Source organism: Rhyacophila brunnea, unplaced genomic scaffold (genome assembly GCF_057557595.1).
Source record: "Rhyacophila brunnea isolate RB1 unplaced genomic scaffold, BYU_Rbru_1.0 scaffold_7, whole genome shotgun sequence".
In the NCBI taxonomy this organism is placed as follows: domain Eukaryota; kingdom Metazoa; phylum Arthropoda; class Insecta; order Trichoptera; family Rhyacophilidae; genus Rhyacophila; species Rhyacophila brunnea.
In genome coordinates this window covers 10,305,666-10,317,270 of record NW_028233339.1, presented here as the reverse complement: position 1 = coordinate 10,317,270, position 11,605 = coordinate 10,305,666, and the positions used below count along the sequence as shown (strand labels likewise).

Genomic DNA, 11,605 nt, shown 5'->3' with positions numbered 1-11,605 from the left:
AAGTATATTTACTGGATACGTAGGTATTGCGAAAATAATTGACTCGGTCAATTGAAAACAGCGTGATTCTGTTCTAAAATAATTGCTGCGCGTTGATGACATATGATTAATTGAGATATTATATTATTATTCATACATTTTCTAAAAGAGACCGGATGAAAGTAGATATTCCTTTTTCTGAAATAGGTAAGTACTCATTCAGTTAATGCAGCTTTTCTATGACTATGTGAAAGCATCACAACAGTTTATGTAGATTGTAGAGTATAGACGCTGTTACATGAGTTGTTAAAGGCAATTGTCAATAAATTTTTGAATCAAATTTGTAGTAATATGAACAGCCCAAAATATAGAATATAGATTGCATATTATAAATTTTAAAAAAATCGGAAAAGCTTTGACTTATCTACAAAATTCATATACCATATATAGGTAAATCGTTTTACAGTGGCACCATGGGTGCGGCAAATGCGCCTTGCGGTTGTAGTGGTATTGTTTGCTAGCATTGAAACAGGCATTGTCGCAAGCAATTCAATACACGCGCGAATCGCCTATGGTGCCACTGTAGAATGATTTACCTATACCTAATATGTAATTTGCTTCAATTGAGAAAGGAAAAATGTAACAACGTAATTTTAAGAAAACTTCCTAATAAAATACTGTTAGAAACTGCAATAGATAATTACCAGTATAAGTTGTCCGCTGAGTGCGGGCGCCACATTCTAACATTTGACATATCATTCAATACTTTGTATACTGTGATGCGCTTAGTTCTGAATTCGAACACCGATGGGTCAATAATTCCTTAGAAAAAAGCATTAAAACAGTTTTTATTTTTGTATTTTTTTTTTAATTTCTCAACATAATCTCCTTGGAGCTCAATACACTTGGTTAGACGTTTCTCAATATTTTTTAAACCGTCAGAAAAATAAGTTTTCGGAAGGTCCTCAAAATAAGCATTTGTCCGATCGATGACTTCTTCATTTGAAAAAAAACGTTGTCCACTTAGCCATTTTTTTAAGTTTGGGAAAAGGAAAAAGTCACTGGGGGCTAAATCTGGCGAATACGGTGGGTGGTCGACCAATTCGAACTTCAATTCTTCAATTTTAGCCATTGATCGTAAACATGTGTGAACACGGGCATTGTCCTGATGAAAGAGGATTTTTTTCCTGTTTAAATGAGGCCGTTTTTCTTCAATTTTGTTTTTTAGCTGGTCCAATAAAGATGCATAATAATCCCCTGTTATTTTTTTTCCTTTTTCCAAATAGTCAACGAAAATAATTTCACGTGCATCCCAAAATACAGTAGCCATAACCTTACCAGCTGATTTTACGGTTTTCGCCTTCTTTGGACATGGTTTGCCTTCGCAATCCACTGCTTTGACTGTTCTTTCGTCTCGGGAGTATAGTGGTGTATCCATGTTTCATCTACAGTCACAAAGCGACGAAAAAATTCATCCGGATTGCGTTGCATGAGCGACAACAGGGCTTTAGAGGTCACCACCCTATTGCGTTTATTGTCGACTGTGAGCAAACGCGGCACCCATCTTGCAGAAATATTTTTCATGCCCAATTTGTCATGTAAAATAGAAATGACGCTACCTTTTGAGATCCCTGTAACCTCAATTATCTCACTCAACTTTAATCTTCGGTCACTTAACACCATATCGTGGATTTTATTGATCATTTCTGGTGTAGTCACCTCTACAGGACGTCCTGAGCGTGGTTCATCCTTTGTTGATGTACGACCACGTTTAAATTCATTTAACCAGTTATAACTAGTTGCAAGTGAAGGAGCAGATATGCCGTGAACTAAATCCAACTCATTTTTTATTTCCTTTGCTGTTAACCCTTTTATATTAAAATGTTTAATAACAGCTCTAACCTCAATTTTCTCCATTTTCCATTTTTCCATTTTCCACAAGCAATTTTTTTTTAAATGCACGAGAAACACACAACAACCCGACCAATCTGATTGAAACTTCGCAGCATACTGAATCGGTAGTGCCGCTGCATGAAAACAAACCGCTTACAGTACTAGTCGCGCCACCTGTCGGCTTTTCTAAGGACTTATTGACCCACCCTCGTACATCTATAGTAGGTAACTATTAAAATACATACTAATATAAACTGGTAATGCTTTCATCATTAACATCATGATCGACTCGTGTAGTATCCTTACTTCCTTCGACGCTTCAACAACTCTTTCCTCCTGATCCCCTCTATCCAGAGTGCCCATTAGCAGTTCTGCACAACAAGAATTCGACAGTCGTCGACAGCTCCATACAGCCAGTTATTTTTTAGTCTACATCTTCTACGCCTTACCTGATTACTGAACATTCCTGCACTAGGGTTACTATACTCACGAGTCATATCCAAATCAGCGTTGTCTCCTTATATTTGGTCGAATGAACTACATTATATCACAATAAGATCAAAGAATCTGCTGTATATAAACTAATACTATTTAATTATACGTTTTTTTTAACATGTATTCGATTTATTAATATTGTGTATTTTATTTTTTTGCCGCTTAGGTATGTGAGTTCAACACCATTCATTGAGGATATGGAATCTTCTAGTACCAAGATGTAAGGCGAAATAAAGACCAATTAATGCAACTATTTTTTTATTAAACGAATAATTATTCACAAGAATTAAGAATGTAACATGCTTTATTGTAGATAGGTATATAATTCAAAAAAGCCTCAATAAACAATACAAAATCCGACTGTCGACAATAACGAAATTTAGATTGTTCAGTGAGAACTGTAAAAGCACTGGTTGATTTCATCGCAATTATATAGGACACACATAGCTCAATGGTTAGAACACATGACCGTGAATCTCAGGTAGTGCGAGTTCGACTCCCTCAGGGTGTCGTGTTTTTTCAAAAAGATTTTTTTACTCTGGTTATATATTTCTCTGTGGTGTTTTATATATAATAACTAAAGTTTAATACCTAAACCTTCTTCTAAACGAAAATGCCGTATGAGATGTGTAGCAAAAATGAAGGTTAATTTGTTTAGATTTAGAATATCATTTTCAGCGTCCTAAACGTCGGACAATGAGGACGAGGCGAAGTAATTAATACCTTTCTTTTTTGGGAAGACTCGACGATACCAATAATAATTATTATTGTATTTTTCTCTTTTCAACTTTTCCCTTGCATTACGTCCTTTTGACTCAACAACCTAGGTATGTTTAAGAATCATGAAACAGTGCAAGATGCTAGTTGCATTATGCATGCAGGCGAAGTTGCGTCTATTTCCGTCAACTTCAGATAGGGAGTGCGTAATAATGTTTGTAGGTATCGCACAGAATTAATGCACATGCGTTGGTTCAAAGCGAACTATAAATAAACCTGGATTTATGTCGCGGTGGAAATAAGAACAGCGCGTGGAACATTTCTGAAGTATTGCGCGAGATTTTAACTGCAGTTTACAAAAAGATTGCCACGTAAGCTGATTCCTAACACATCTGTGATGGTTGTTCATACCTATTTACTTGTTTATCTTTGGAGTTGTACAAAAGATCATTTCATACTGAAATGATGAGTCTCCGCCTGTTGTACACAGTTGCCCAATGCCGGGTTCACACTGGCAATATGTCGCCGGCAACCTCGTTAAATTTTACGATAATTATCATAATTGCTTAAGAAATTTTACGATAATTATCATACTTATCGAATGTGGACCCGGCATAATAAACACGACGGGGAGGTAGGGAAACTCAAATCAGATTTGACCGTGTTTAGGAAAAAGGGCGTAACCCACACAGAACGAATTTTACAGGAGAGGAAAAAACGTTTTTTTGAATGATTTTGGTTTAATATTAATATAAAAAATAGGCACATGGGTGCATGATGATTGATGATTTGGTGTAATATCTTTTCGTTCTACTAATAATTAAAGAAGTTATTACATAAAATCATTAAACTTGAGGGTAAATGCTTTTTTCCTTAAATTAAAACTTAATTAAAGTTTAATTAAAACCGGAATTTAGATAATAAATCGGCATTTGCGGCTTACTTCCTTTTTACAGAACGTGTATTCTGTTGTATACATTGTTAATATCTAATAAAAGCACTTTTCGAAAAATCGAGGGTTACGCCCTTTTTCATAAACACATTCGATAATATATTATCGACTGTTTTTTATCCTTAGCTTGTCAAGGGTATCTAAGCAGTTCGCCGTATGCCCCCAACAGCATATCTCAAAAACATCGATCCTGTTTCAATCCACTTCTTCTGTAGTCCATGTTTTCGCTTTTCATAACAAATATCGGTCTATTTCTATGCATTCTTTGTATTATTATTATATTGATTGTATTGCTCAACGAATCTTGGTTTTACTTTAATCCAAACTTCTGTCAACTCTTCCATGTCAATAACTTATGTAATTTCAGCTCCTTGATTACAAAAAATGTTCATTGTTGCATGTTAAATTATTTTTATGTTTATCTATGTTCCTTTTAAGAAAAAGCAATTAAGAAAATATTGATATAAAGTGTATATAGCTCGAACTTATTATAAAAGTGAGTCTGTTTAATTATTTAAACAAAATGTATATTTTACGAATTTACCATTAAATTCGCCTCACGTACGTACGTCGAATAAATCGATCTCTGAAGCGATTAGGCTTAATACTTTGGACGCGGAAGACGCACCCGGCGCGCGGAATGGCCAGGCGGCCGATCGATGCAATTAACGTGCATTTTAAAGGTGCTAATTAAAAAATCATTATCTACTCAGCAGCGAATGAGTTAACATAGACAATGCTCTCTGAATTCGCATAACTAATGACATTAGTTATCGGTTACATACTGATGAACATTAGTCTGAAAAGCAGAATTCCACACCAACATCTTGATAAAAAATAAAGATCTTGCCTAACTTTAAAGAGAGAGTTACGTATACAAAACCATGGATACAATCATTATAACTTCAATAAAAAAAGTCTGAAATGTTTCATTCTAAACTCTTCCTTCTTAGGGCAGAAATGGGTGACTCCAGCTCAAAGTATCCTCCATGATATCCTCCTTGCGGATAATTGGTTTTAAATTCCATCGACAGATGATTTATTTAAGTTCATCTGGTACACCTCTCAAGTAGATACCAATACATTTTTTCGCTGTAAGTCATTCATATAATATATTTTTTTATCAATGTCAATAAAATTCATTCATGACATTTTCAAACCACTATCACGTACTACCGATATTTCTCATTGCCATTAACTTAAGAGCTCATAACTTTCAATTGAAAATTTCCGTCCAATAAAATGCTTCGGTGCACATTCTATTTGCTCTTTGCTGACGATCCGATTACCACTATAAACTATACTAAACGCCATATATAAATTCCTCTTCCATGTCTTAACTATTAATAGAATTACCTAAGTATTTTTACAATCAGGCCGATTTTTTCTAGGCAAGTCATTATTTTATAAAAAAATGTATATCGTTCATAATCTATCATTTGTGTTTGGTATCTTATATTTCACCTCAGGAATTGTCATACAAATTTAATGTTCTGTAAGTACTGGCAGCTAAAAATAAACTAGGTACCCTAATTCTGTATTAAGTTACTAATATTTTAGGCATACTATATAATAATGCAATAATATATCGCACCCTCGCAACTAAACCGCCACAAGTCCAAATTTACGTGTTTTGAGTTAATTACTACGTTTAATTGTCTATCGTTCATAGTATACGTACCGAAAATTTCATATCTCTAAGTCATCAAATTCAAGTCAAAACTTCATCAATATCTAAACATATTTAAAAAACACAGTACAAAAATGCGAAAGGTAAAAACTTCAAAGCTGATTTTCTGTTTGACGTTTTGGATTGTGGCAGTTTAGTTGCGATGGTGCGATATATCTGATTAAACATTCTATTAATTAAAATAAAATAAAAACATTTTGTAAGCTATTTAATTCACATGTTAATTTAATAATGACCAAAACCAGTTTCATATGTTTAGGAGGACATTCCCACCAAGTATTATGTATTATAAGTACATTTTTTTTCTCAAAATAATGTGTCTAATAATAATATTGTTGTTCAGCAGTATTGTAATTTAAAAAAAACTATATACAATTGTGAAGAATTTTTAATTCTAAAAAATGCCATTGCCAATAGGAAAGAAAAAAAGCTACTTAAATCAACATTACCCACCAATAGTATATATATATATGACAATCGTTTGTTATCTATTTCTATTTGACAAAACAAATAGGTAGGTCAATGTTCTGTATCCAAACTCAGACATTGACAAAATTGTTAATTCTTACCTAGTCCATTAAACGTTTGATAACCGAAAAAGCTATCGATTGGAAAGCAATTCTGTAAAATATAGTGTAATTATAAAACTATTGTAAAATGGATCCCAACAAACTAAATGCTAGCGGTCAATATTGTTTTGAAGTGTTAAACTTATTTATAATATATAATACTTATACCGACACTGTTTTAAAGCATTCATTATCCATTGCTGCATAGCATCTCTTCTTCTACACAAATAATAGGGGTAGCTCAGCTCCAATGGCGTGCGGTGTCTTTTGAGATCGGCCATGCTCTTCTAAATCATATTAATATAAAGGGGTATTTTGAGATTGTATAACATTTGTCAAACTGGATGTCAAATTTTAAATACATTATTTCTATTGAATGTTCGATAACAGATTTTCAAAACAAATGGAAGTAGTGTTACCGTAGTTGGTTTGAAATTGAATAATACGTTGACGGTCTTAAAATAATATGGGGCGATGGAAAAGATACCACCTAATAGAAAACTCCCACACTATACCACATTTGCTCCCATAAGGAGCAGTATCGGAAAACTTGTATATCATTAAATTTATTTGTTGATTATATGTAAACTTACTTATTCTGGAATAATTAAGGCATGCGCTTCATCTGCAGCATCTATGCACCGCACACCACTGCATAGCTCGTACATGCCGTAGTACATAGCGTAATATGCATCTTGAATTGTGCAAAGGAATGACGATTATAATAATAACTGCAAAGGAATTTTCGCACCCTGTCTAATAAGAGAGAGAAATATGCAGGCCACTTGTATGTGGTGGTTGTTTTCAATGAAATTATAAGAAAAACTATACCGTTGGACGCTGGAATTTTCTCGGAAATGCACTTAATTGATGTTTATGCTCTCCGCTCAAAACAACTCTTTATTTAACTCTGCTGTAATTCTGTAGAATTATTTGTTGCTATCAAATAAAATTATATTCAATTTACGACCGTTAATCAAAATCACTAGTCGAAAGAATAGCCTAATGTCAATACATATTATAGACAGAAAATACGTAAGCAAAACATGGGTTTAATTAGTAACATATTTTTTATATACACATAATTACTTAAATAATTTATTAATAATTACAAGATAAAAAGAACTTTTTATATACAACGTTTTTAAATTTTCTGTTGAATCATATAAACTTGACTTGACTAGCTTAAACGATCAAAAAAAATTTTACTTGATAGAAATACTGAATAATGAAATGTCATTACATATTGATTTCCATAGTAACGCACGTATGTATTATTTAATAATTTAGTTGCTAGGACCCCCTAGCAACAAATAATGATATCGAAATAACTTTTCATACAAAACAGAATTAACTGAATATGAATTCAATTCTACTTAAAGATGGGTAAAAGTATTAAAAAATGCATTGGCATCGTGTTCTGATATATTCTAAAAGTTTCAAATGTCTAGCTAGCCGGGAAGTTAGTTAAAATCGATTGCAAGATTTGTACCGGACAAACAACCACCGGACAAATAAGAATACGGCATATGAAAAACGTTGTAAAATAGATGAATCCTACTAGTACTATCAAATGGTTACATGTAAATTGTACGTAAAACATTTCACCGTGGCACAGTTCGCCGTGAGCTTTCTCATCGGAAAGAGATGATAACTCATGAATTCAAGAATGAAAACCTAAACTAACCTAACATGTAATTCAGTATATCAGCTATTTTCAAAATTTTGTTTGCTGCTGGTTTCCTGTAAAGTGTAAAACGACAAGAACCGTGTTTTATTTAGCCATGAATTTTATGTCAATACTATACGACCCAAAGAGGTTGAATGGTCTTTAATATGTGGCCATATATTTCCGATAAAACATTTCACGGTGAAGTGTGATACGGCGAACTGCATACGTACGAGTTTCCGGACACGCTATCAAATAAGTCAACCGCATGGTAAAGTAATCACCTGGTACACCACGTCTGCTGCAGTGTGGTATTCCGAAAACCGTATAATTTTTGCGAATTTTTTACCTCTATCTTAATGTAGTCTGAAATGTTGCTATATTTATTTTTGTTTTTGTTTCAGTGACGTGCAATTATTGTGATGCGCAGACCCGCCCAGCCGTGTTCGGTCCACCACCAAGTGTGCGGTGAAGTAAGAGCGGGCCTTCGCTTGACCGCCCCTGACTGGAGATCACCCCCCAGCCTATAATTGCTTTTTCTATACCGCCCCAGGAGAAAAAACCCTAATATAGAAAAAAAACAATTTCATAACCTAAAACAAATTTTAAAATACTGATATTTTTATCAAAACGATATTAAAAGAACACGCAATCATGTAAAGAGATCTCAACATCGTACTGTTAATTTTAAAACCTTTTTATGTTTTAATATTTAGTAAGAATATACCATTTAAAATAAATTTATATCGTACTAATAATATAATAATGATAATAAACGAAACGTACTGAATATTTAAATTTTATTAGTTTTTAAATATTGTAATGATTTTTAAATATAATCTGACATATATTGTAGTAACTTAACACTTAAGAAACGTTTCGTACTAATTTTAAAACGATATAATAATAAAATAATATATTGTAATAAACGTACTTCGATTTCTCAAATATATAATGTACGTTTCGAAGTAAATAATATTACGTTAAATAAGAAATTCGTTACGGTTTTGTAAAGTGCAATGATGGCTGTTATGTGAAAAGAATTTCCCATATCAGATTGAAAGGAGAAACAGTATGACATTACTGTAAGTGTTGATTCGTTTTAAATTCGGACATAAGAAACTCATTAAACTCAGATAATTTATTTAAGTGATAGTGTTGTATACATTCTTCATGTAAGTTCTTCTGTGCTTATTTCGGGTTGTTGCAATCACACTCGTAGAAGAAATAAAATAATTGTGGTGAATATGTTTGAAGCGCGCTGGAAGTAATTTTTGTGGCAGCGCGTTCAAGTGAGAAAGCCATTATTTTTTGTGTTGTGAAGTGATAGCGTTGAGTGACTGCTCGTCAAATAATAATATTGGATTTGGCTGTTTTTGGATTGGATGCCCGATAAAAAAGGTAAGCGTCTTTGGGCATTTTCGCCAAAGTTTGTACATGTTTGAAATTTGGGTAATATTATTTTTTCACTCAAATTAACCATTTTTATATAGCTAGCAGATTCCTTGTTCTATTGCTGAATTGGTGATAGCAATTTTTCAGCAAAATATTGATTAATACAATATTTATATCATTTTTATTATGAAATTGGGCATAATAAGTTTCCGTTCCGTGACTACGAAACTTAGCTTTTAAAACATGAATGAAACACTTTTTATCACTTAAAAGAGCTCTATTAGATTAAAAAAACCATACACTTCAAAATAAAACTACAAATAGTCAAAAAATATTATTGAATTTTAATTCTTGGGCACATTTCGTTCCCCTCCGTTACCCTATGTCTATAATGGCAGAGCATTTTTCCTTTAGTATTTGAAAAAACCAATCAATGTTCGTTCTGCTATTTTTTTAAAGACAATAATCACTTTTACTAAATTTTATTGGAAAAATAAATAAGTTTCGTTATTTAATAATCAAATGAAAAATAGTTAACGTTCAACTTTTTTGGGGACATTTTCGGAATGGAACGAAATGGTAACGGAGTGTAATTTGTAAAGCTTAAGTTACATGTTACCATAAAAACAAATTTTTGTTTTATGAAATTTATTTGAATTTTTTGATAGACAGATAAATATTCAACGTGCGTCAAAATAACAAAACAAATCAAACTTAATCACTAAAATAGACATATTTTATAATAAATTTCACAATACTTGTAAAATAAGGTAGGTAATAATTTTGACACACTATACATTACCATAACTTTATTTGGCATTTATATTATTTGTAACTCAGATAAAAAATATTTTTAAGCAAATTAACAATATATGAAAAAAAAAATCAGCAAGGGATTCAGACGCGAGTTCCTAGCGCGGCACGGAGTATATAACTTTTACGAAAATAATTATAGTCAAACTCGGTTATTACGATCTCTGACATAGCGAGATCTCGGATGTAATAACGAAACATTTGTTGACAATTGGTTTATGATTTTCGCCATACATTTAATTCTTTCACTGTTATAACGAGCAACTTATCGGATATACCGAGCTAAAATACTGTTAATGTGTCGACCGTTTTAAAACATTTCGACCCTAAGCAATAAAATCCGATTGGACAGGATGCCGCCGGGGTCGGATTACGTTTATGACACTAGTAAAGTGTCTAAGTACCTACCTTATTGGTGTTTCACCGACAATAATAAAAAAGTATCCACGCATATGGTTGAAAAATCCAAGGTTTGTGAAGTCCGTAGGTACCTACCAGCGTTAATTACAATAAACAACTTCTTTTGTAGTTTATGAATGCCATGCTCGTTTCGGGGATTTTTACGATGGTTTCCAAATTTTTTATTTTCGGCTTTTTGTGTAATGTGACATGCTCATTTAAAAATACCTATTCTCTGATATAACGAGTAACGCTTATAACAAGCAAATTCAGTCGGTCCCATCTTCCTCGTAATAACCAAGTTCGACTTTATGTTGTCTTGAAATTTAATTGTATTCATCAACATAAAATGTAGCTATACAGGTTGATTGTAATCAAGACGTACTTTTCTGACATTTCGTGAATACCTACAGTTCTAGGTATTAAATCTAATCGAGTACACATTTCTGTTAAACGTGACAAAAAAATACTTTTTCATACATTTTTATAAATTTCTATGCCTAAAATGTATGGAGAAGTTTTAAAATTTTGGTGGCGTATAACAGAAAGAGTATGACAGAGCCAGTGCCTGTCTCGCAATTATTTCAGTCTGGTGTTTTTTCTTTTCCTTCTGTTGTTTTTTTTTATCTCCATACTTTTATGTGCGCTATTTTTGCGTATTCAGACATATCACATACTTTTTTAATCTTTATTATATTATTATATTATAGTCAGGTTATTTTTTATATTTTTTAATGAAAATATTTTTGTTTTTCATACGAACAGACAAAATAATTTTTTTTATAATCTATGAAGAACTAAACACACACTGTAAACCCAACTTTATGCATGCCATTTCGTTACTTTTACATTCCACATATACGTTACCACCAATATAGTTTCGGAGTGGAAGTAACGGATTCTGTTTCAGAAGTGTTTGAAGCCAAAATTTAGCTTAGTTTTATTGTTAAACCTGCGATATGTTTTATTATATCTGTAGTATGAAAGATAAGCTCCATATGTGTAGTATGTGAAATAGAAATATGTGTTTTCTT

At 32.6% G+C, this 11,605-nt stretch overlaps 1 protein-coding gene across 3 annotated transcripts in view; it reads left to right on the top strand.

Annotated features, from left to right (window-relative positions):
- Positions 1 to 8,769: 8,769 nt before the first annotated feature.
- Positions 8,770 to 11,605, top strand: part of EcR (Ecdysone receptor) — an 830,271-nt gene continuing 827,435 nt past the window's right edge. Inside the window, exon 1 of one of the 3 annotated variants that reach the window (XM_085957983.1) lies at positions 8,770 to 9,365. The gene's annotated coding sequence lies outside the window, so the exon portion shown is untranslated. The remainder of the gene's footprint in view (positions 9,366 to 11,605) is intronic. The other 2 variants (XM_085957984.1, XM_085957981.1) reach the window with 2 other exon arrangements.